Genomic DNA, 26,491 nt, shown 5'->3' with positions numbered 1-26,491 from the left:
GTTCGAGAACTGGGACACAACTGTCTGGGCTTGGGGCCTCAGCCCCGCTCCCGCTGAAGCCCGAAGCCTGGCAGGTGTACCCTGTGGGGCTGAAGCCTCGAGACCCTCTCCCCATTGGGCAGAAGCCTGTACCCTACCATCCTGCTGCAAGGCAGAGGTTTTAACATTATATTTATTACATTATATTTTACAAAATTAAAATAGTTAGCTAAGTAATAATAGTGTATGTATAAATAATAAATAATATGTATATCACAAGTCTGAACAGTGCAGTAGTACTGAATAATTTATGTGCAGAAATTATCCAAACCAAATGAATTATTCCCAGTCTTTAATTCTGGAGACATTCAAAGCAGGTGCCACAAGGTGTTTATGATGTCCTTTTCTAATCAGTGTGTATTAATTCAATTTACATAGCACTCCGCCTTACCTAGCATGGGGCTGTATAAAAGTTAAACACAATTAAATAAGTGCAGGCGAATCAGCAATTCTGATGATGATGAGAATGAATAATCTCAGCCCCCAAAGTGAGATCTAGTGTAAAAGGGAGGATGGAATGGTCAGAGATTGAGATTCCAAGGACAGAAGGGACCATTGTGATCATCTAATCTGATCTCCTGTAGAACTTCCCCAAGACAATCCCTAGATGAACTTACATGAATATCAATAATAACAAAAAAGTGACTTGAAATGCCACTGTACAATATGATTTGTTCAAGATACTGCATTGTAACCAGGGATCAGTCAGGGAACCTAATTGCACTCAGAGCACTGTAATCAGAGGCAGCATTAGGATAAATCATCTCTTTCCTTGCAATGCATATAATCTTTGCTTGCAATGCTTGTCTTGGGCCTCACCATATCCATCTGGCTACCTGTTTTGCCTTTCTCACCCTGTCATGAGGACTCCTGCCACATGCTTGTCTCTCAACAGACTGCATTTAGTACCCCTGAAAGCAGTGCCTTCTGCCAGTCAGTGGAAGAAAGCATAGAGGCAGCTTGACAAATAAGCTAAGACTGACCCAGAGTTGGCACCCTCCAGAACTCACTTATATCTTTATGTTGGGCATCATCAGCTCTAACTGGGGCCCTGATTCCAGCTGTCATTTTAGGTCAGATGCACAATATTAGTGTACGTACAACTACCGTTAAAGGCCCCTCATTCATCATAGCCAGATGGAGGAAAGGGTACAAACAAACAAAGTAAATAGCTACAGTACTTAGTACCTACTGATTTCCTGGTGCCAAATGACTTTGCGATCGTTTGACATATATGTGGCAATGATAATGCTCAATATTAAAATTAAGTGAAGCTGTCATCCTACTTTGAGATGGGAGGAATGGCTCTGCAGGTCCTGTAACTATAGATAATGAGAGATGCCTTTATGTAAACAACTTATTATTGTGATGATTATTGATTAGGTGTTATTTGTTAAGCTCAGCACTGTATCAGACTCAAACTTTAAGGCTGTCTTTGCTCTGTTTATTTCTGTTGGTTGGTCTCACAGCAGAAATAGGTACTTGGAAGGATTAGAATGAGGAGAGGGTGGGGGCCTAGCACACTGCGATTGGAAGAGCATTTCATGCATACAGGGCAGCATGGAAGCAGGCATGCACACAGGAGTGGGAGCGTTAAGACAGCAATAGACAAAACTTCATGGTGAACAAACCCTCCACTCAAGCCAGCTGGAGTCCCACTGTATCAGATTTTAATACTAAAAAACCGGATAAATGCAATAACCCATTGATCCTTCAGAGAGGGGGAAAGCTAAGCTGTTGCTGGTTCCTTGTGTGGCCTCTGATGAAATGATCTCTATTTGCAGCAAGCAGCAGGAACTGTTCTTGTCTCTTCTCCATTAATCCTTTGTAGAGCATCTGTTTGTATCGAAGGATGCCCCCTTGATATTTGGCTGATGCTGTGAAGGTCGGATCTGCCCTGGCAAGCATATCCATTATAGTGGCCCTGTAACTCTCATAACCCTAGGCACACCAGTCCCCTCAATCTCTCCTTATTGCCACTGGGCATATGCTCTTACATTATTTCTCCACACACATCATCACCGCTCTCTGGCACAACTCCTAAACCATGCTGGGAGGCACCTCACTTCAATTTGTACAGAACAAGGACCTTCTCTGCAGAGCACCTGAAATTACAAGTAGAGAGAGATACGATAACATAACTCATTGCACTGCTGCAGCGGAATGGTTGCTTAAGAGGACACGTGGAAATGGGATGGAGGCTGTATGATCTTTGGCTGATACAACTATAATGTACTGGCTCGATTCTTAGACAGTGTATTGTTTGCCTATGGCTGGAATTGAGTGGAGATATCCCTTCTAGCTATTTAATACTGTAAGCAGAGTCAGGATGAGCTCTACCCTGACATCTGGTGGTGAGTCATGGTGGGTTGTGGAAAAGAACTTCAGGGGCTGATCTCATTTGGATAGGCACACCCACCCTGCCTAGATGGTCACTTTGGCTGCTGTAGGAGTCCCAGTTTCTCTGTTATTGGGGCAGGAATAAACTGTTATTATCCTGATTATGTGAATCAAGGACAGTGGAACTGTACTTGGCCTTTTGTTATGATGGAGGGACTCACTATCAACTAAGGAGCACTCACTAGGCAAGGGTCATGGGTTCCAAAACCCAGTGAATGGAGGGAGGCTGGGAATAGGTATTAATACCTGGTGGTATGGGCCCCACGTTGAGGGCCTTACGTGCTAATTGCACTTCCTCCTCTCTCCACTGTGGAATATCAGAGCTAATTTTGATCCCATTAGGAATCTAGTTACAGGCTGCTGAGCTGGATTCACTTTAGGCCAATGGTGCACCAGCACTGAGGCTCTCCTACTACAAGCTGAAATCACAAAAGAGCTAAACTTACTAAGAGCTGAAATCACTGAGTGTTGTGTTAAGTAACGGGGGAGCCTGAAGATATATTTGTGGCACTTTGAGAGTAACAAATTTATTTGAGCATAAGCTTTTGTGAGCTACAGCTCACTTCATCGGATGCATTCAGTGGCACGAAAGCTTATGCTCAAATAAATTGGTTAGTCTCTAAAGTGCCACAAGTACTCCTTTTCTTTTTGCGAATACAGACTAACACGGCTGCTACTCTGAAACCTGAAGATATATTGCGGAGCAAATTTGCGGGATGGCTGGCAGAGCAGAGCGGCTCTTGGAGCAGAGCAGTTCGCGGGATGGCTGGAGCGGCTCATGGGACGGCTGACAGAGCAGAATGGCTGGTAGAGCGGAGCAGTTTGTGGGATGCCTGGAGCAGCTCATGGGAGCGGCTGGCAGAGCGGAGAGAGTCATGGGACGGCTGGTGGAGCGGAGTGGAGCCCCATGGAGAGGTGGGGCAATTGGCTTTGGACCACGTAAGGTGCCCCTTAACCCCGCCCCATCTCCACCCAGGTTGGGAGGTAAAACTCTGCAGATAAACTTTTGAACTCTGGGGCTGCACTGACCAGGGACAGAGACGTTTGGGTTGTTGGACTTTTGGGACTTTGGGTGATTTTGGGTTGCTGGACTCAAGAACCAAAGGGAAAAGACACAGCTGAATTTGCTTGGGGTAGGTTTTTGCTCATGGGTTGTGTTATGAATCCTGTTGGTGGTGTTTCCCCAGCATAATGCCACATTGTTTCTCTCTGTTATTAAAAGGCTTTGCTACACTCAGACTCTGTGCTTGCGAGAGGGGAAGTATTGCCTCTTGGAGGCGCCCAGCGGGGGTGGTATATATTTGTCCCAGGTCTCTGGGTGGGGGCTCGAGCCGGTTTGCATTGTGTTATTGGAATGGATCCCTTAGAGACTGAACCCGGCCCTTGTTGCTGCCAACTCTGACGGGCAGAAGGGTTACATTTACTATACCTACTATCACATCCTGTCGATAGAGAATAGTTTAAAACAAGAAAAAATAAGAACATTCGAAAAGAGAATAATTAAATGTTTCTTCTACAGTTCATGAGGATCAGCTCCTGACCTCTCTGCTTTCTCACTAGCAGAGTTAGACCATTATCATGGTATCTTTTCCGTTTTCCTAAGAAAGCCATTTCAGTGTCTTCAGTATTGCTGCAGTCAGGTAGTGATTAGAATATACTGTCAAATCTTTTAGGTTTTTTTGTTGTTGTCACATAGCTCACCTGCCAACTTGTTCTTGTTAATTCAGCTCTTCTCATCTGCCTCCGTTTCTACACTTAGTTGTGGGGAGATGAGGTGACTGAGACTGAATAGGAGATAGCAGCGGTAGCTGAAGCGAGATGAAAATGAATGATATTTTCAAATCCTAAGCAAGGCCGCAGAGGCTAATAATTACATTAAAAAGGCCCTCTGCAGGTAGGTGCAAATAGGCTAGTCTAAACAAGTGCCACTGTTTTAATGTGGGCTGTTCAAGACGATGTCATTACCTGACTAGACTGTCACCTTTCACCTCCAGCCATTGTGCTCTGTTAGATCTCACTAACAGGGAGAGCGAGGAACTTGTTTTCAGGGGATTTGTTGTCTCACGCTCAGAGGCAGCTGAGAGACTTGCCAAATGACAGGAAGACGCTTACATTCACAAGGTGTGATTGCCTAAGTGTTTGACTGTGTCTAATTAGTTTGCCTGTGCTGGTTGGTAGCTCCGCAGTCAGAAGCAGATTGACTCTGCAGGCTTTAAGCAAAGAGGTTTGATTGGTGTTATTATCATTTGTTTATTTAACCCTCTTACTCACCATGAAACATTCCCTAAAATATGGCGTTTTTCTCTGTCTTTAACAAGGCATTTTATGGCGCACATTATGATGAATAATATATCCCCCACTGCATCAACTTCTTCCATCAAGCTTGACCAGCTTTTAGTTGCATTTACTTTTTTAAAAGTACCTTTTCTCCTCCGAGATCGGAACTGACTAACTTTTTTATCCTTAAAAGTGTGAGGATTACTTGGTTAATGAGAGGCCAGTCATGTCTGGGAATTTTTTATCATCAGAAATGTAAAGAGAGATTCTATTTGTATGTGTGTTTGTGTAGATAGACTGACATTTTTGACCAGCTATCCTTGGGACTAGGAACCAGGACCACCTGAGTGATACTCTTTTCTCTGGCACTGAACTAGCGAGGGAAACCTCATCTTTCCCGTAAGTAGAAAATAAAAATGTGATAAAATCTCTCTAAAAATAGTAGGAAGCATGAATATAAAATCAGGGAAGTTGTATGGGTGTGACTGAGGGCAGAAGTGGACCTTTTCTATTTGAGCTTCTGCTCTGCTTGTAGGAATTACTTCTGTGCAATTCCTACTATGCAGTTGTTAGGGAATCCCTGAGGTTCCCAGTCCTACCATTCAAGGCCTTATGGAGCATCAGTCCCAAGGTTTAGCAAGGAGACACTTACAATAGGAGAGGGAAGGTTTTCCTTTTTTTGCTGCCCTATAAGTGTGTGTAAAGGCAACTTCCTAGCTCCACCCAGAAAGCCCTTGAGATTAGCAGGAGTCAGGTGCCACAGGGATTCCTCCCCAAGAAGTCTATTTTTGAAGTCATTGGGGTTGCACAGGGTAAGTGTTGGCTCACAGTCTACTAAATAGAAGAGAGTCCAATTCTACCCCTTTGAGCTGTGCAGAACTGGAAGAAATTGATGGAGGTCTCCAAGTACTAAGGGCAGCTTAAATTCCTGGCTATTTTGCTCTTTCTTTTCTGAAGGGTCCTCATGGACCTGCAGACAAACTTTCTGCCTCTCTGCTTGTGGGTTTTCAGGCTGCACATGGTTAGTGTTTATACACACACACACATAATATGAATGAACACTATTTGTTTTATATGAGGGGAGGTGTGCGTGTATATAGACTCATGCTTTTCTATACATGAGCCTCTCCTTGTGTACCATGTGCCTTATTCCAGCTGTCCAATCCAGAATTGGCTTCCTTGACATTTTTTAATCAATGTATAAAAGATTATCTTTACAGTGTCAAGCATTACAGGAGCAAATGTATAATAGAAACTACAGGTAATTTACCAGTGTTATCTGTCTAGCTTACCTTTCTTCCTTCCTTTAAAATCTCAATGCAAATATACCCCAACTGTACAACACAGCTGATAAACCCTATAAACAATTTCCATTGTGCTATGTATACCCTGTGTTCTGATTCAGATATATAACATGAAAAGTACAGAATAAGAATAGTGTCCCAGCCAGATGTACAGGCTGTATTTATGGATCAGTACAATCAAATAATTAGCTTATAGTGCCCTTGTCCTTCAGGGAGCGTCAGATGGAGAAGGATGAAGCACTTGGGGATAGCGTGTGGATTTGTGATTCAGTTAAAAGACGCATAACAGCACGTGTAGCCATCCACTCGCTGTTGGCTGATGATTGCGGAAGGCTCAAATACGCAGCATATTCTGTCCCAGGTCAGTTGGCACTTGTTTATCTACAAATTAGAGATAAATAGTTCTTAGTTTTTTACATACTATCTCAAACCTCCATTTTAGATTCAAAATAGTTTGGATGAGCATCCTTGCCCTCAGCCAGTCTACCTTTGCTGAAATCTGTCTCAAATTGTCTGCTGATCTGGCCACGCTTTCTAAATCCTGAGAGTTTCTGGACTGCTCCGGTGCTGGAAGGAAGCTGGCACATATTGTAAAACACTTCTGCCTGGAGCTCTGAAGCAAGCAAGACTTGGAAAAAGCAGCCGTCCCGGGGTGGTGCCCACTATTTTACTCCATCACATGACTTTCACCAAGGCTGCTATCAGCATTGCTCCGTGGATTGGAGTGGAGTGGCTTTCATCTACAGCTTCCTGTGGACTAGCGGTCTTGAAGATGCCCCTTTACTCTCATGTGGCAGCATAGCATGGTGCTGCCACACCACTGGGCCAGACGTGATTAAACTTGTATAATTGTGGTACAACATAGTTCATCCTGAGCCATGAAGGATTTCTCATTAGCGTGCAGGCTCAGATCTCTAAGCAATCGCATGTAATATCGTCACAGGAAGAAATATAACCTGTCAAAGTACCCGATTAAAAATAAAACAAACTGATATTTTCTAGAGCTTTTGCTAATTGTCACTTCTCTACAACATTACACAACTCCCATGTGCAAGTGGACTTACTGGCAAGTTTCTGTGTACGTAACAGAGCTTTGGCTCTGCAAAACCCCCTTATCTTAGCTACACTAATTTGCCATGTCAAATTAGTGTGGTGAAACAAATTCTAATTACACTGAAAGATCACTTAGAGTATTAGCGATGCTGCTGTGGTCTGGTCTTGTGCTGTCTTATTTGCATAATAGTCCTGGGTGCCTAGGTAGATGACAAAATTAAATGTCTTCTACCATGTTGACTAATTTTGCAGGGAAAGGTGCTGACTCAGCCTTGACAGATGCTCCTGGGGGCAGGAACCTGGAAGCAGGAAATGTGAGCTATGTTGATTAACCTAAGGGAAGATGTAATTTTTTCCCATTGAATTTACAGCTGATTTCTGTTCAGTCCATTGGGAATGTGAAAATCATTGCTGTGCTTTAAATATATTGTACATACTCCAGTGATGATATAAAAAAAGAAAAATACTATTGTTAGCTGTAATATGATACTTTAGTTTACATTGGTGTTTCTTCTGGCTCAAAAAAAAAATAATAATCGGAAGGTTGGAATAAAAATTTCCCTAAATGTATCCCGAGAGACAGCACCTGAGCAAAACTCACTATGATAAGAGTCGTCAAATCCAAGAATGGTTTGCTAAGGCGTCTAGCTTTGTGCATTGCATTTTCCACTCGCTGGATGACTTGGTGCTTATAAATTAAAAGGTCATTGCTGTGTGATTTTTTTCCTGGCCAAAAGTATTGATTTGTAAGTATGCTTGACTGCAGAATTAAACTGAATCTAACTGCTGTAAATGTGAATTCATTCACTGAAGAAGAAAAAGAAAAACTGCAGTAGTGTAATGTTTTTGCTGAGAGTGTAAACATGAACATCATGAAACTCAGAGTTATGTTTCCCACTGGAATGGTAACTGGGGTCTATTGGGAATATATCAAAGCACATGTAAATAGGGTTTGCTTCACACTTCAAAGCCACAGGACTGAGGAACAGAATTCTGTAAAGAAGGGGAAGAGACATCCTTACAATTTTTGGGTAGGCCTGCTAAACTAATTTTTCCACCCTTCTTCACATGTAGATGACGTCTGTCCACCATTATCCCACCACTATGTTCAAGGCTAGCCTGAAGATTTTAGTAGGATGATTTTTTTCCCAGTACACCCAAATTTAGCTGACATTTTTTGTAAAAGCGAGGGGGAAATGAGGGTTCTATAAGGTCCCTTCAGCCTCTTGCTACAAAAGAAGTGGGGTGAAATCCTGGCCCCATTGAGGTCCATATCTAAACTCCCATTAATTTAGATGGGACAGGATTTCTTGAAGTATAGCAGCTTGTGCTGGAGTCTGTGCATATATGATAACTTTTAAAAGTCCTGCAAGGAGAACTGTCCAGTTAAGATGCAGGATTTGGAAATGGCCAGACCACCAGCCACAGCACATTTAAATAATGCATTGCATTGGCTCTGTACACTCAGATATGTACACTCAACTGCACATCTAAACATTTGGTTTATACATTGGTATAGATAATTCATGTGCAGGGTCAAATGTTTTATACTGGTATTTGCAAAGACAATGTGTGTGTGTGTGTGTTCTAAGCCAGCAAGATACATAGTCACAGGGAAGATAACATATTCCAGCAGTTGTTCTTCAAAACAGGACATTCAGAATTATCTTAATGTCATGGGGGACATTGGATATCATTGGATAATTGAGTTTTCAGATAATCAAGGGATGTTTACAGTATGATTATGTAATAGATGTAGAAGTTATTACCCTCTTTTGGATCACAGAGAGTTTTGATTATCTGGAGATACAGAAAATAGAGTTTGTACTACATTTTCCTTCTACTTATTGACAGATTTTTGCCTGAAAAGTACATTTGAAGAGTTCCATATGCTAATTTTGCTACAGATCCATTATGTATGAATTAGAATAGTCTGTTTTCCTCTTGATGCATGGGGGATTTTACATGTGTAAACCCCATTAGTGTTAATGGCAGATATACATATAAATGCCCCACTCACTGAGAGGAAAATAGTTGAGTGCACCTAATTAAACAAAATTAAATGACTTGCGTATATAATATTTACTGTACACTGGGGTTTAGTGCCCTGGTTAAAAGCAGAGATCAGTGAGGAAACTCCAAGTTTGCAAATGTAGATGGTTTATTGCAGAGAAAAAAATTAAAAGATTTCGACAGAGTTGATTTCCCTTTACATCAAGGATGACATAACTTGCGTGGTCTCAATTTCTCCTTTGTCCTTTCTGTCTGGTAGCTTTGTGCAGCAAGGCAGACAGTTCTGATTGAGCATCTCATTTCTCTGAAGGGAAGGCTCCATAATACTGTGGAAGGAACCTTATGGGACTTGAATAACTGTGAAGGAGCTGTCTGCTTAAAATACACAAATAGCCAGATCCAAAGTCCACTGAAGCTAATAGGAGCCTCTTCAGTGACTTGACCTGACTCTGTCTCAGAGTTTAGTGGAGAATGCTGTTCTTATTACACTCTGGATCATCCTATAGAATTCTATATCAGGGATAAAATGTACATTAAATTCTAAAGACCAGTTCACAAACTTATAGAAAAGAGATATTTTTCTACCAAATTCCATAAGATTTTCCCATAAGGATTAAAGTATAGCCCTTTCTTGCAGCTATTCTTTCCTTTTTTCTTATTGATGCTTTTGTTACCCTCACATTTCACTTTTCCTCCCACTTTGGCCAGATCCTCAGCCGGTCTAAGGCAACATGGCTGCATTGAAGACAATGGAGCTACGCAGATTTTAGACCAGCTGAAGATCTGGCCTTTTTATCCCCTAAACAAGGCAGAAGAGGAAAATAAATCTTGGGAATTAGAATAATATTTAAGTTTCCTTTGGCCTACCCATGTACAGTTTGCTACTAAGGTGTGAAAGTAAGTGGATGCGGGCTCGTTGGTCAATAACCAGAGAGTGGACAGAAAGAGAAAATAACATACTACTTGGGTGAGCTAAGTACTTTAAAATATGATGTGCTTATTTTGTAGGTACCAGAGGTTGACTTGAACTAGAACACCAGAGTCAGACCCCCTTGAACTTTAGGAGAAGTTTGGACCAGTATCCAAATGTCTCAGCTCACCTTCCTGTATTAGACTGACAATATAACAGTTATACTGTAATTGGTACCTGCTGTCACATAATGTAAAGTGTTACCTACATTTAAAACTTGAAAATAGTATTTCAGTTCCGTATTCACAGGTAATAAGAGCTCATCTTCATGGTGGGGAAAATGAGTTTCAGAATGACCGCTCTCAACTTGTATTTTTCAGTCAGTTCAGCTCTCACGCCTTTCTCAATATGGGCCAGATCCTGAAAATATCCTGGATCGTATTCAGGCAGAATTCCCACTGAAGTCATGAACAGCAGATTATAGTGATGCCTGTTGAAAAGGTCTGGCCATTACATACAAGTGTTTTTCTTTAAATTTAGCATTTTCAGACCTTACACATTTTTTATACAATCCTTATTAAAATATTAGAGTATTCTTCAGTAATGGTAGTGACGCTGTTGTTAACGGTGGTGTGTCTGCTCTTCACGTAGAATATTTCATTTAAAAAAATAACATTTGTAGCACCTTCTAAGCAAGGATCACAAAGCGCTCCACAAACACCTCACAATCCTCATCCTGAGACAGGTATCCTCATTTTGGGAAACTGAGGCACACATAGGCGTGGTAACTTGCCAAAGGTGACCTTGTGAATTAGTTGCATTCTCAGGATTAGAACCTAAGTCTCATGACTCTCGCTGCCCTGCCATGATCATGATTAGAGCTGGTTGAAAAATTTCAAATTCAAAATGTTTGACAAAAAAGGGGACACATTTTTAGTAAAAATGTTTGCAGAAATGTTCATGGTTTTCATCTGTCTCTACTCATGACCACTAGATCATGCTGCTTCCAAGTAATACAGGAAGTCACCGGGACTTGCTTTTGCAAAGTCTTGATTTGAGATTAATTGTGCTCCTAATTCAGATCTCTGGTGATCTGGCAATTGAGTTGACTGTTGACTCAAGAGCTTGCTTTCTTTTCAGTATCTATGCCAATCATTGCACACATTTCTGAGCTCTTTTAAAACCAGATTTGCTCACAATCCTTCTCTTCTCTTCTCTAGCAATATGCTTGGAGAAGATTTGTTTAAAGTCATACCGTGTGCCCACCACAGCAGCGGGAAATCTCACTACAGTACATGTGTTGCACTTATTAAAGGGAACCACATTTATTGACTTGTGTTTTATTTTTTCCCGAGAAACCAGCCTTGTAAGATGTTGGATTGTAATCTGATAGCTGTAGACAGAGAGGGAAGAGGGGACACATGGTTACATTCATACTCATACTAGAGATACAGTAAAGTATTAGCATTAAATGTCCTCTTCATAAATAAATTATATTGTTTTGAAAAGCACCACCCTATGTGAAAAGACTGCCCTTGGGGGAGAGCAGAGGCTGAAGTCCCATTCTTTCCTCTGCCTGCCCCCATACCCCTGAGAGTTATCATCCTGGACAGTTGGCAGGTAGCTGACCTGTGTCCCATCAAAATTAGCCCATCAGTCATGGTAAGTATCTAACAGTCTTACCGTCTTCTTCATTGCATGGATGAATGATTAATGAATGCATAGGTTTTATACAGAGTAATTCAAAGCTGCAGTGTAATCACTTTGATAAGATTAAGATGCTGTTTGACATTTTAATAAGAATAAAACAGGCATTTGCTTGGTAGGACACGATCTGCAAACACTGTGGTTGCAGATAAACCAATACACAGTATGAGTTATCTAATTGCTTTATAAAATGCGAATGTGGCGTATTTGTACTTTAAATACCAGATATTGTATGTTTGTGAGCAATATAGAGCATTTATCTGTTGATGTGTTATGCTCTTCCAGAGACTGAAAGAAGTCAAGAGAAGATAATCATCTACATATACACCCAAGGTGTGTGGGAAAACTCCACAGTCTAAGCCACAGAAGCCTCGGACTGCAGGTGATATATAAGTTATTACAACATTCATAACCACAAGAATAATATGTAAGTGTTTGGAGTTGGGGAGTATACGTTGGTGGCTTTAGTCATCAGCTGGGGATAGAGAGTCCGCCATGCCCAGGTTAGGTTTTGGTCCCTTTCTTCAGGGCATTGTTTATTGCCTTCACAAAGGAAGGTGTGTGCAAAAAGTAACACAAACAGTCTAGTTAGGGGTTCTGACTGGGGTCCTCTGGTTTCTGATAGCTACCAGGTAGGGCCCTTTCTGACCCTAGGCGGCTCCACAGGGATGGTCGTTTTGCCTGCAGCCTCCTGTTCTGGTTACCAGAGAATATCCTCTCTCTTAGTTTCCCCCGCCCTTCACAGAGATGAGTTCTTCTTTATATTGTCCAGCTGAGAGCATGGGCCAACATAAGATGCTGGTCAGCTGATTCCTAGCACCTGTCTGCTGGGCTTCTCTCTGAGGCAGGGTCAGCTGCTCCATTACCCTCCTTCCCCACTGGGCTATTAAAGGGGCAGATCACCCTGCTACAGGGAGAGCTACATGTTGTGTGAGCATCCATCTTGCTTGCTCAATGTAGATTATAATGCACATCCACTTACCTGTGCACATGAAAGAGGAAACCATTAGGAGTGATACAAATTGCTAATACATATAATTTATGCAAAAAAATACAAGTGAGTACTAAGTTACACTGAATTAGAAATATAAAACTTTGACAAACAGATCCCTGAATTTAAATTACTTTGCAATCAGTAACATATACTAGTTTACAAAAATATTTATTGTATCTCTCTCTCTCTGGTGCATATATATCTTTGGGTTCTATTTCACTTCTTTGTATTGTGTTACGGTATTTTTGTCTGCTGAATCATGCCTTCTTATAAAATCATATGATATAGTATGGTTATATTGCGAAGTATGAACAAAAATGCCAAACGAAACTGCAAGTCACACTGCAGACATCCATGAAATTTCCTCTTGCTTTAAGTATGATACACATGCTTTGGACTGAATTTTTTTGGATAATTGTCCTTGTTTATTTTTGCAAAGCACATAAAAAACTCTGGAGACAAGAGAACATGAGGCCAAAAAATGGTATCACTTTATAATAGGTAACATTATTACCAAGTATGGTAAACCATAGTAATTTCATATGTTTGACACACAAAAAATGAAACTATATTTCTTATTTGGTTAACAAAAAGAAAGGTATACATGTACCATAACTTTTGAATGATGAAATTAAAGGTATTCTCCTATAATTTATTATTGTATGTACATAATAAATCACATGAAAACAAAATTGTAGTTAAAATATGATTGGAAAATGTTTTAATTAATTGTTTCTGTGACTATTAGAATCTGTTATTCTGAAATGTAGTGAGCCAAGTTCTGCAATGCATTATTTCCCATGCACTCCTTCACTCCAATACAATGGTATTGTATGGGTTATGAATCAGGAAAGAGTTTGGCCTACCCCAGAATAATCAATAGCCTCGTGGTTAGGGCGGTCACCTGGAATGGGGCAGTCCTAGATTCAAGTCTCTGCTCTACCTGATTCAGATCAGGGACTTAATCCTGGGTCTTCCACATCCCAGGTGATTGCCCTAATCACTTGCAGGTCTGGGGTGAATCTCTCTCTCTCTGATTTTGATCACAAATTCCATCCTGGACCTCAGATACCTTCCTGATGAAAATTTTGTCAAAACTGATATGGTTTCAACTAATTGTTTTTTTCTGTCAAAAATTCCCAGCCATCTCTAATGCTGATGGCATGAGGCTCACGCTTTCAATGTTACTGATAGCTGTCAGGATGGAAAATAACTTCAGGGATAGCAAGAAGACTGGAAAGATCTGGTTTTCTGTTGTCAGCTATTTATTTTCACAAGAAAGCCATGTATTTTGATCAATTCAAATGTACGAGCTGCAAAAATATAAAACCTCCACTGTAGTCAGTACAGTGCTGAAGAAAACGAGAGTCCATGAAAGCCCCGGGAGTAGCAGACAAGAATGATAGATTTCAACTAGATTCTGTGTCCCCACATCCATTAATGCCCATGTGTTAAAGGGCATTAAAGGCAAAAAAAACCCCAACCCTGCACATTTACGAATGCTAAATCAAATATTGTTTTCAAAAGCCATTGGGAAGTTTGATATATTTGCATAGGCTATTTCAACACCCCTGTATGATGCTTGTGTGTGTTGGGAATAGAAAAGAGAGTGACGATGGGGAATAATTTGATCCAAATAGGGACCCAGCTGTATTTCTAATGGGATTTAGTCCTCCCAATAACAAAATTCTTTCAACCTGCCTTAAAGGAGCTGTGAACCTGTCGTTAAGTCATGTGCATATAAATATAGCAGCTGCTAGTGCTGATGAGATTGAAGAGTTCTGCAGTCAACTGCAGGGGCTCATGAACACATGCCAAATCATGATGTGATTCTGGTCCTGTGAGATTTTCATGCAAAAGTGGCAGCGGAGGTCATGGATCAAATGTAAGGGTCTGACATGAATTAAGAAAGATTAATGAGTCTGGACAGAAATTAATTGAGTTCTTATCCGATAAGCAGCCGGTTCTCGCTAACACTTAATTTCAACATGATAAGAGAAGAAAATATACTGGGATCTCCATTATCATTATTTAGATGAGAATACTAGTAATGTCTAGTAAAAAATCTTTTCAAGTGCTTATACCATCTCAAACCCTGGTTATTTTTCCAAGCTCAATATTAACTAAAAAGGTGTTGCACACTTATATCAGTTACTCACATTCAGTGCAGACATCAGAAAGAAAAACTTTGTATACTGGAAATGCACTGGTTTCTTACACAATTGGAGTGTGAGATAGATTAAACAGTTTGTGGACTATGGGAAGAGACAAATTATGTGGCCAAGAAAAGCGTATTATAATCTGTTATCAATAAAGTTTTTAATTTTTTTTCATATTAATTAAACTTTATTAAAATTCTCTTGAAAGGAGCAATATTCCTTTATACTCCTGTGAGATTGCTGAGCCACGGTCTCAAAGTTAGCTGTCAATGAATCATCAAAACTTTACTGATACTAGATCATTTTTGAAGTGATCTGTGAACCTGCATGTCTGGAGTCAAGAGATGGCACAATTTAGACACCACCAATGTGGATTAGTGAAAGACAAAAGGCTAGAGAAAAGAGACATGAGATAAAGATTTTCTCTAAAAGTCTTTTTATTTAAAATAACATATCAATCTTTTAAGTTAGTGTTTCTCAATTGTTTATGATTTTTGTGAAAATTTGAGCATTTTTGCTATTTTTTCATTGGTCTGAATGGTCTGAATTTTGAGGGGGGGGGGCGGCGCTGAAATAATGTACATACATTGTGATGCGGTAACACCTGTGCATGAAACTGATTGACTTTTTCCATGCAATGCTCATTTTCTTTTGCTTTATCCATCTTTATTTTTATTTGAAAAGCACCCTTAGGAAATTACATGCAAAACCTGCATAAAAGAGAACATAAATGTTGTATGGTGAAGCAGTCAAAAATCAGGATATGATAGAAATAGCAGGTATGTAATTAAACATTATATCAGATTGATGGGTGCATGTGCAACCTTAACTCAGGGATTTTCTGCCTTTTCAGTGCTTAACCAAACAACCCTAACTTCCTACTAATACAGTTTATGGAATTAGTTGATAATGTGAAATGAGGGATACATTCTGCTCTGTTCCAGTGTGTAAATCCAGAGGAATTTCAGTACAACTAGTGAATTACTTTTGGTTTACAGAGTGTAACTGAGAGCAGAATTTGGCTCAAAGACATTTTGTATTTTTGGAAAAATACAAATGAGAAATGGGAGGGACCTTTTGCTTAGAAGCAGGAGTTTTGTTGTAGGTGTTTTGTTTGTTTTCAGTCTTTTTGCACAAGCATAGTAAGTTGTTCACAGATATTTTCACATTGACTTAATGTAAATATAATCTTTGGACCCATTCCAGGACTGAAATGATAACTTATGATGGGTCTTTAACCTCCTGGTTTCTAAATGTAACTAAAATAAAGATATACCTCTTGAATGAAGTAAAGGCAATTAAAAATCCTTTACAAATTTCAAAAATATGCATGCAAAAATGAATGTTCAGCATTGTGCCTACTTGACACAGTTGCACATGCAAATAAGTAGTACTATTTACTTGCAGATACAATTATTTGTGCATATAATTGCAGTAATTGTTTGTGCATATTTGGCACATAACTTCTTGTAGTTTTGGAAATTGATCTCCTATATTGTTTCCAAAATGAAGGCTCTGTTATATAACTTAAGAACCACAGTTCTGCACTTCATGTGTATGTGAGTGGTGGTGGTAGTGAGAGGGAGGTGAGGTAACAAATAAGTGTGCTATCAAGCAATGGAACGTGGAGATGGAGATAATGAAGATACTGCAGTCCATGCCTTCTCTCTAACCCTTCCAATGACCAGCCTCATGTACTCACTAAACAAGGATTAGAAAATAGGCCCTGCAAAACCCCCACATGAGAGCAGGCATGAGGAGCACTTGCATAATGCAACCCTCTGTGAGCACTCAGCAGGGAAGGAACAAAGCCAGTCCCGTTCTCCCTTGCAGTGGTTCACAGTCAACAGCGCACCCCGGACAAGTGTGTCAAAGGTGTTGATCACAAAGCACTTTACAAATATGAATATTATCATCCCCATTTTACACACTTACCAAAGAAAGTGAGTGCACCCTCTTTTTTTCTCTTAAGGATCTGAAGGATGCTCTTCATTTCCAAAAGAGGAAATCCATACTCGTTGACTAAAGTCACATACATGGTAGCTTTAGCATCTATTAGCTGAAAGGAAAATACATCCATTTACCTGGCAGAGCAGGTTTTCGGGTTTTAGGACACTGTAATATTCAGTGGCAATATAATATTCAATGACAATAACTGTGTGATGCTTCTGTAATCTAATTATAAGTAAATACTGGGTTGGAAGATGCTTCCAAATCTTTCAAGTGATTGAAATATATATTGCTGGCAAAATAATTTTAAAACTTTTTAGTGAATTAGAACTCCATTCCATTCTACCCTCTCTTCGCCTGAGTAAGAAATGAAACTTCTACTGGTTTCTCCCCTGTGAAAGAAAATAAGATGGGCCAATGTCAAGTCTGGATTCCAGTAAGCAGGGTCAGGCTTCTGAAGCCTTAGTAATAATAATAATGAAAATATTGTGTGTACTGAGGAGGTACCATTCCTATCAAAGCCTGGCACAATGCATAAATAACTTCTATCGGCCAGCCCAGAAATTCTGGAAGAAGATAGGAAATTACAGGAAAAACTAGAGAAGATAACAGAAATAGAGTAACTGAAACATTCACAGTCCAGTGAAACATTGTGGACAGAATTATCCGTTTAGATTTTTGTCTTTCCAAAATATTCTCATTCCAATCTTCTATCTGCAGTAAGTTTCACGGACCTAGAAAGAGGATACATGGGGTCAGATCCTCAGCTGATATGAATAGGCATAGCTCCTTTGAAATGAGTGGAGTATGGCCAGTTTACACTTGCTGAGGATCTGGTCCACTTAAATTCTCATTTAAACACAAGCAAATCATTATAATAAATGTAAAAGCAATTTTGTTGCCTGCAATAAACCTATGTTTTTATAATCCAAGTAGCATGGAGCATGGAAATATTTTATCAATCTACCTTCTATCAGGATGACATCAAATAGGTTAGATACAGTAAGTAACTTCTTTGTTTTGTAACATCACCCACTTTTGAGGTTCGTCACACTTGCAGAAATGTTTTGAATTCTTATTCGTAGCTGTGTGTAAAACCCTAGCATTTCCACTGCTGCTTGTTAGTGCGCATTTTGGACAATGTTAACATCATTTCAAATATTCAGGACAAGTGAGGAACTTGCTTTAAGTCCTTAGGAGAAGCTAAAAAGACTATTAACAAGCCAACTCCATAAAAAACATCTGTTCCAGTCATGCTGCTGATTTTTTATTAGTCCTTCAAATCCATAGCAAAGATCTCTAGAGCAAGAAAAATGCTCTAGTGTGGAGTGCAATTTCCAATTTCTTAGCTAACCAGATTTTGTTGATTCATACATATGCATGATTCAGTGCTGTTCCTGAATACAAAAAAACCCCACAAAAACCCTTTTGGGCTGTACTTTGTTTATTTTCCTTGAAATGCCCTTGAAATTTCATTTGCTCAGTGAAACCAAACAAATAATTGCATACTAAAAGGAAAATGAAGACTAGCAAGCTAAATAATTTGTAACATCAAATATTTCTCTGCTGTGGTTAACATTTTCAGTGAGGAGAAAGTCAGCAATAAACAGCCCAATGTATCTTAAATGCAAAAACTAATATCAATGTCAAATGCATGAAGTGAAAATACCTTAGGAAATGCTTTCAGACTTCTGCTATTTTGCTGTTAAATGGAATATGCTATATAACTATAACAGTAGTCATACTTGTTATATTTTCCCTGTTCTCTAAAGAATACCAATGTAACCATAATGCAGCTTACATCTTTTACTAGTCAGTCACGTTTTTATGTGGGTCTTTATGGATGCTTTTAAAAGGTTACACTGTGAAAGCAAATTTATCAATATTTATACATCAAATGTAATATACCACCCAAATTTTTGGTGATTAGAGACACATAGTCCCCCCCATTGTGTACATGATTGTAAATATGAAAATTAGTTATGATTTGGGGCCATGTAATGCTCTTCTGTGTGAAAAAAGGGACATAAACCAGCCTGAAGCTGAATTTTTAACAATGTCTTTGTTAAACACAGTGGAACAAATTCACCTGTGATGTAACTCCATAGAAATCAGTGGAGTTTATAGCTGGGATGGATTTGGCCCTTTTTAACTTAAATTGCACTCATTTCCCTCAGCACAACAGTCTGAGACTTCACGTGGTGATAAGCACTTTTCACCATGTACAAAGTGTGAAATGTTGTTGAAAATAAAGTTTGTAATTAAAATTGGTGTTTCTGAGTCAACTGCTGGCAGTGACCATCTTGCTGAGACATAGTTTCGTTTGTGACACCAGCAGTGTATGGGAGCTCAGTGGAAAAGGAGATTGTAAGCCAGACCCTGCTAAAACTGCATTGCTAAAACTCCAGGGATATTTAAATACAGTGGTGAAAGTTTATACAGTAACCTTCTATTAGGATGAAATTCACTTCAGCTACATGCAGCCTGACTCTTTGGACTTTATATCTGTTACTGCCATGGACTTGGGTTGTAAAACCTGTTCCCACATTCTGAGGCCAGGGTATAGGACTACAATGCAGCCTGCCTTACCCCTAGCCGTTACAGTCAATGGGCTGATGCTCTTTTATGCCACTTGTCCAACATGTTAGAGACATCCTGGGTAAATTCCTGGCCCCACTGAAGTCCATGAGAGTTTTGTTAGTGACCTCAGTGGGGCCAGGGATTCACCCATGGGACCCATGTAGTAATGGATACTGTGTCCCCTGCACCAGCCTGATCCCAGTGCTGCTCACTGATCTGGCCTATGTGTCCGGATTCCAGTGGAGAGAGCCCCTCCGAAGCACATGGGCTGTTGAGGAGACTGTTATCTCCTCTTTCCGTGTGGCCCCACTGTGCTACATGTGAGCTCTCTGAGTTAGAGTGAATTTCACCCCTAATTATGAAACCATTATTAAGAGAGGATAAAAACTGGCTTTGAATCTCTTGTACTGAGCTCCCACACAGCAAGCCTAGAAAAGCGAGGTCACCTTTCTGCAGGGTGCCCGCGGCCCACAGGAGGTTCTGAAAGGCCAATTTTTAATTAGGAGTGTTTATTTTCAAATGCATTTCAAAAATATTCCTCTCGCCAAGTTGAGTTTCGGGCTGCTGGGCTTGGGTTATAGCTCTCTCGAGCAGCAGGGAATGAAAGAAGGGACTTTTTTATTATCCCTCAAAATAGACTATTTAAGTTTCCAAACATTTAATGCATCATCCAACAATAAGCTACAAGGACTCAAAAGAATAAACCACAATCAAAAACCTCCCCCCTCCAAAAGAGTTTAAAATTAAATTATTTACATTTCTGTTTAGAGCAAGTAACATGACACTAAGGACCTGAATCAGTAAAATCCTAAAGCACCTGCTTAATTTTAAGCACCAAAGTCAATGGATATTCACATGCTTAAAGTTGAGCATATGCTTAAGGCTTCATTTCAGCAAGGTAGTTAAGCATGTACCTAACTTTAAGCATGTAAGTAGTTCCTTTGACTTCAACGCCTATGTCAGTGCTTAAAATTAGGGAGGTGTTTAAGAACTTTGCTGAATTAAGGCCTTAGCTGCATACTTTGCTTGATTGGGTAACTGAGCAACTTTCTGAGTTATTCCTCTCATTATGGAATTTCTATTTTAAAACTTTTTTCTTGTTTTGGTTTATTTTATTTTGTTCTCTTGGCCTTGTGCAGCCTTTCGTTGCCTGGTACTTGCAGTTTCATTTTTGTTTTGTAAAAATCCTTGGTCAGTCCTCATCTGTTGAACAATTGTTTGGATGATATGTTTGTCCCTGTTATGGCTTCCATAACAAAAATATTTCTATAAGGTTTTTATTAAAAAAAAAATTCTCATGATCTTGATCACTCTTATCTACTGAGACAGAACAGATGAAGTAATACCTGTTTTTGGACAAACTTCTGTTGGAGAGACAAGCTTTTGATCTTATACAGATGTCTTCCTCACCAACAGAAGTTGGTCCAATAAAAGACTTACCTCACCCACCTTAGCTTTCTAAAATCCTGGGACTGACATGGCTACAACACTGCATACAACTGTCTACTGAATAAAACTAAGTTTTTAAAAATTTGCCTCTGAGGGAGAGTGGGCTTTAAATTGTTTTAAACTCGGTAATTTAGCAATTTACGAAGTGCTTTATTAAAACAAGATGTTACTAGCTAGTGTTCTTACTAGCTGTTTCTCCTCCCTGGGTGTTCACACCTCAACTGCTAGAAGTGGGCTTCATCCTCCCTGATTGAACTAACCTCGTTAGCCCTAGCCTGATTCTTGCTTGCATATTTATACCTGCCTCTGGAAAATTTCCACTACATGCATCTGAAGAAGGGGGTATTCACCCACGAAAGCTTATGCTCCGTCTATGAGGTGCCACAGGACTCTTTGTCGCTTTTACAGATCCAGACTAACACGGCTACCCCTCTGATTCTTGTTCTTCCTATATATTTCATATACATCCTGTGAGTATTTGGGTGTTTTTGATATTGCTATATGCTTCTATGGCAGTTTCCTAATACTTTTCTAATAGAAAATGTCATTTTAATTAAGATGGTGTGTGCCGTGACTTCACATGTTTTTTAATCTAATATTTTGACTCGTGCATTTTTTGCTATGACAAAAATATGATTTTCCCAATTTTTTTGCCAGCCTTATTCTTAATGGTATTAGAGTCTTCCCTTGAAGATGAATAGCTCCTGTGAAACATCTGAACACAGTACAAGAAAATGCTGGGGAGGAACCTGTGGTCATGGTATATTTTGGTACAATGATGTAGGGGAGCTGAGAAATCCTGGAAGCAAAATTTAGATGATTAGAGAGAATGTCTAGAGATTCCAAGGCAGCTTTATTTGAAATGCTTGCATTTCCAAGGAGACAGCGGTGGAAATGCAACATCTTGAATTGTGTTATGTGCAGTTCGGCCATATTGAAGTGTGTAAGTGCCTGTAAGTGTCTCTTTAACGATGTGAGCCGATTAAAAGCAAAAATAGGTGAAGTAAAATGGCTGGCAAAGGAAGAAGACCTTCATGCAACAGGTATTAGTAAAATGTAGTGGAATGACAGAATCAGTGGAATATCCATAATAGCTGAATATAATCTGTACCAGAAGGACAGAGGAGACCATACAAGTGGAAGAGAAAGACCCCACCTAAAGCATTCCATGAAATTTATAGAGATGCCTACATGACTGTAGTAGGTGGCTTGACTACAACATTTGCCTTGAGGGTTTGTGGTGCAGTTATCATAGTTCCCAGCACTGCCACACCGCTTTTTACACAGGATTAGGATTAGTCCTATCTGAGCCAAAGTGGGGGTTGATACAATACAAGTATACTAGTAGGATTGCACTATAGGTTTGTAGATCTGACTGAGTGTGAGATATTGTGGTATATCAGAGGCAACAAAATCTTATGGAGCAGTTATAATGGGCAACTCAAACTATCTAAAAAACCTGGTCAAAATTGTCATGTTGGAACAATGTTTTAGAGGATGTAATTTCTGAACTTCTTAAATGATCTACTCTGATCCAGATGTTGCTGGTAGGGGTGTATTTATTGCCGGTTCATATTCATTCTATTAACAGATGTATATGTATGGACATACAAGTCCCATCCATCTTTCTAATGTCTCTGCATTCGAGGTGGCTGTTTAGTACTTTACTCCATCTCAGAGGTAGAATATTTGTTTACTCTGACGTAGTCTTCCTTTCAAACATGTTTGAGATAGTAGAATCTGTTTGTGTGGTAAATGGGCTAAAAACCTCCCCTTTTTGGCCAGACTATTTCTTCTATTGGAGATCTATAGAGGCAAATGTGGATACAGTCTCTGCCTATGGAAATCTTTATACAGGGCATGGAAGCATCTGGAGCAGGCATATTTTCATAATGCAACAGCGATAAGTCATCATTTGTTCCACTCGTATCAGATCCACTCTGCAAATCTGATGGGAGGATGTCTCCCTTGGGAATCTCATCCTGCGTCTCTTACTCACTCATAGAGAATTGTGTGTGAGAGGTGAGGTGGATTTGACCTTTGGTAATTAAGATCACTTACCTTTAATATGTTTGTAATTTTGAACAGAAGAACTAGGCATGATGACGTTGGACCATTCCATTTACAGGGCTGTTTTCATGCTTCTGTGTGAAGAGTGGGAATGCAGTATGAAACAAACCTTTTAATGATACCCCTGCACATGAACCACTCCCATTTCCTTATTAATAAATGAACATTTTCCTTTTCTCCAAGGTGCTGCTGGAACTCAGGCAAAAAGGTAAGAACATACAAATAGCTAAACCGATTGCAGGATTGGTAAGCTTCTGTGCTTTATCCATGAGGTTCTATAGCTGTAATTTGGACTGGGGCCTACACCAGGCTAAGCCAGCCATATCCAAAACAGTAGCCAGTCTTTAGTTCCTAAAATACAGTACCCGCAAAGTTCAGGAAAAGCTAATGCATGTGTCAATCTGAACTTTAAATTCCTGTGAAAAAACTTGGCCTTAGAGCTTCAGAAAATAAATATTTTTGCCACGTGGCAGTGGTTGTGAAGTAAATATGTCCCGCTGCTCTGATCTTACATCCTGTCACATTAATGTTTCAGAGCACTCTATATAAATATTAAAACTAATAGCTTCGCTCTTCAGCTATTACTCCATCATTCCCTGAAATCATCATAAAACATTCAAAGCCTTTTAGAACATTTACACACTTGAATCTGATGGTGGGGAAAGGAGACTAACAGAGCACAGCTCACAAGCTTAAATAATAGTGGAAAGCTGTTTATGGACTATGCTTTATTTATTCATCATTTCAAGTAAAGTTTCAGTTTTGATGGGGAGGAAAAAGAATCAAAGTATAGCTGTCAAGGGAGCAGTCTGAAATATTGCTTTTCTATACTGAGAATCAGTGTGAAAATAAATAAATAAAAGCAAAGTCCATGAGAATCTCAGTCCAAGGTCAATCAATCTTAGGGCTATGGGTACGTAAACAGCTAATGGATTGTAAAGACACATACCAGTGTTATGAATTTTTAACGAGCAACTCTTCAGCACAGACCCCTATAAATCAATGATGACTTATTGGCTGGATCAATTATGCAAACTTTAAAACATTTAATGACAGGTAATGAACAGGTCTCTAGTGTCCACGAGTCAACAGTGTTTTGCAGTTGTAGTTACAACTAGTTTAGTGAAAACTCTGCAGGAAGCCAGTCCTCAAAAATGATTAAAGACTAAAATCTAAGATTATGCGGAAGTGAAAGAGCAGGGTTGCATTTTTTTCGTATGTACCTTTAATAGGCAGGAAAGTGGACTGTGTGGCTAATGTATTCATAGGTATGTATGTTTCGTTTTATATGCTGCATATGATTTTATCAGGAAACCTGCCTTCCCGAACTTTATATTTCACGTTTCTGCAAGGTGCTATAAATATGAATAGCAGTATAATTTTCAAGGAAAAAAGATAATGCTCATTTTAGTAAAATAAATGGTTTCTCATTATAATGCTTTATTTTGAAAGTTATAGTAACAGAGAATAAAATGAACAAAATAAGGAGAATAATATACTGTATTGCATCCAGCTAGTGTAAAAAGTGAGTGTAGGAAGAATAATACAGGGGGAGATTTATGGAATAACTAGTGGCATTAAGGTTGCTTTAATTACTTATCAAAATTATTATCCAATGAAAGATGGAGGAATTTTTGTGGATTTTTGAAAGTAATAATTTTTTATAGTTTAAACATTAACCTTACTTTTGGGCAATTGAAGATAATTCTGTAGATTATGGAAAAGTTTTAAGTTAAACATGCCATTCAAGAGCAGGAACAGGTCTCTAAGCCACTGAGACAAGTGCCATATTTCTCTGTTAACTCAGTTAAGGCTTTTCTCAGATTGGATAGGGCCTCCTGGCTGAATCAGTAAATGAAGTAAATCCTCTTATTTGAAAGCACCTACCTTTTGTTTTACTTTCCAAAGGCGGATGGACTAGTAAAAATGGGGAGATCTGAAGTGAGTTTGGTCTTTGGTCTGAAGAATCAAAGTTTAGGTATGTCTGGAACAGGAAAGATTTATTTTAAAATATATTCTTCATGGAGAAACAATGGTTACAAGGCCTTCCAGGATTATAAAGCAATATTGGTGAATCTTAGCTGTTTAAATGTGCAAGTAAAGAAATATACCTTTTCTAGTTACTACCGGCAACAATTCCTGAAAGCTCACATAGAGCACAATTCTGCCACTCTTAGTCACGTTGAATCATACCTTACTCTGTTTGTCATCCCATTGATTGCGAGTAAGGTTCTTCTTGATGTGAGCAAGTGTAGTAGAACCAGGCTGCTAGCAAACAACGTTTTGCAAGGCATTCGCGGGAAACGAAAGCCACTGAAGAATTTAACAAGAGTAGAAAAGAGTCAAGGGATCTGTACTGATTATAAATGACAACAGCTTTTTATTTATTGATCTGGACACAGATTAGCTTTCTTTGCTTGGTATTTGTTGTGGTTTCATCTGACTTAATGTAGGAATTTCAGAAGCTGTGATATATGGATTGAAAGTTTGTTTAGTTTCACCAGGTTCTGTAAGTGCCTCTGTATCCTGTTCTGTGAGCCTAAATATTTTCTGTTCTGTAACTGTGTACAACAGCATTTGGCAAGAGGGAAAGTTTCCTTCCTTCTCCAGCAGTGGAAGAACAGAACCATAACAAATCTGCTAAATTCTTGTGATGGCCCTCTCTGTACTGATATAGCTGACCTCACATTTTAAGTATAGATATAAACATGAGGTAGCAGGACATAATAATACAAATGATTGAATTAGTTCAAAAGACTTCTAGTGAAAGAAGAAAGGCCTAATACCTAATATTGCTTATTGCGTGATGAAATGTACGCAAGATAAGCAAAGGATGGCATTCAGAATATAGACCAGTACCATGATAGGATTCTTTCTGCTTGGGATTGTTAAATTCTCCTGGAGTATTAATTGTACTATAAGGTAGTTTGAATTCTCTCCAGCTGCATCCATAATCATTATTCCTCTTACTATAATATACTTTGCCCAATACAAGGTGCAGAGGAAGCTACGATTAGCATTTGTTAAGAAACTCCAGAAGAACAATTAGGCCACATTTTTGCCATGGTCAGCCTTTTATATTGTCATCTGCCACCCGGGAAAACCAGGGCTTTTCAATGATGTTAGGGTACCATGAGATTCCTGTTCAAATTTCTTTAGACTTTTTAGCCTCTTATCTATTGATATTGACTGATATTTCAGACCACTCATTATTGTCAGTGTCAGAAGTTATATCAGTATCTGGAGTAGTCACAGCATCTTCTGGTGAAGTTCTCCATCTTTACCTGTCAAAACTATCAACCCTTCTGCATTGTCACTGTTTAGGTTCACTCATTGATTGTTTAGAGCATTTGTACCTGCACTGAAAGAGTCATCTGAATTGACACAAGGAGAGGGAAAGCTTTAAAATGTTACCAGAGGCAGGCCATAATTTTCATTTTAAATATTAGTATACCAAGGAATTGCCCCTCATACTGACTCTCTATTTTGCGAGTTAAGTGGGTTTCTAGCACAGAAGAGGCAGATAGTGCTGGGCTAGTGGATGTTTGCAACTGAATTTAGAGAAAACAGTGATTTTGTACTTGTC

Source organism: Caretta caretta, chromosome 8 (assembly GCF_965140235.1).
Source record: "Caretta caretta isolate rCarCar2 chromosome 8, rCarCar1.hap1, whole genome shotgun sequence".
NCBI classification, from domain to species: Eukaryota; Metazoa; Chordata; order Testudines; family Cheloniidae; genus Caretta; species Caretta caretta.
This window is presented reverse-complemented; position numbering follows the sequence as displayed.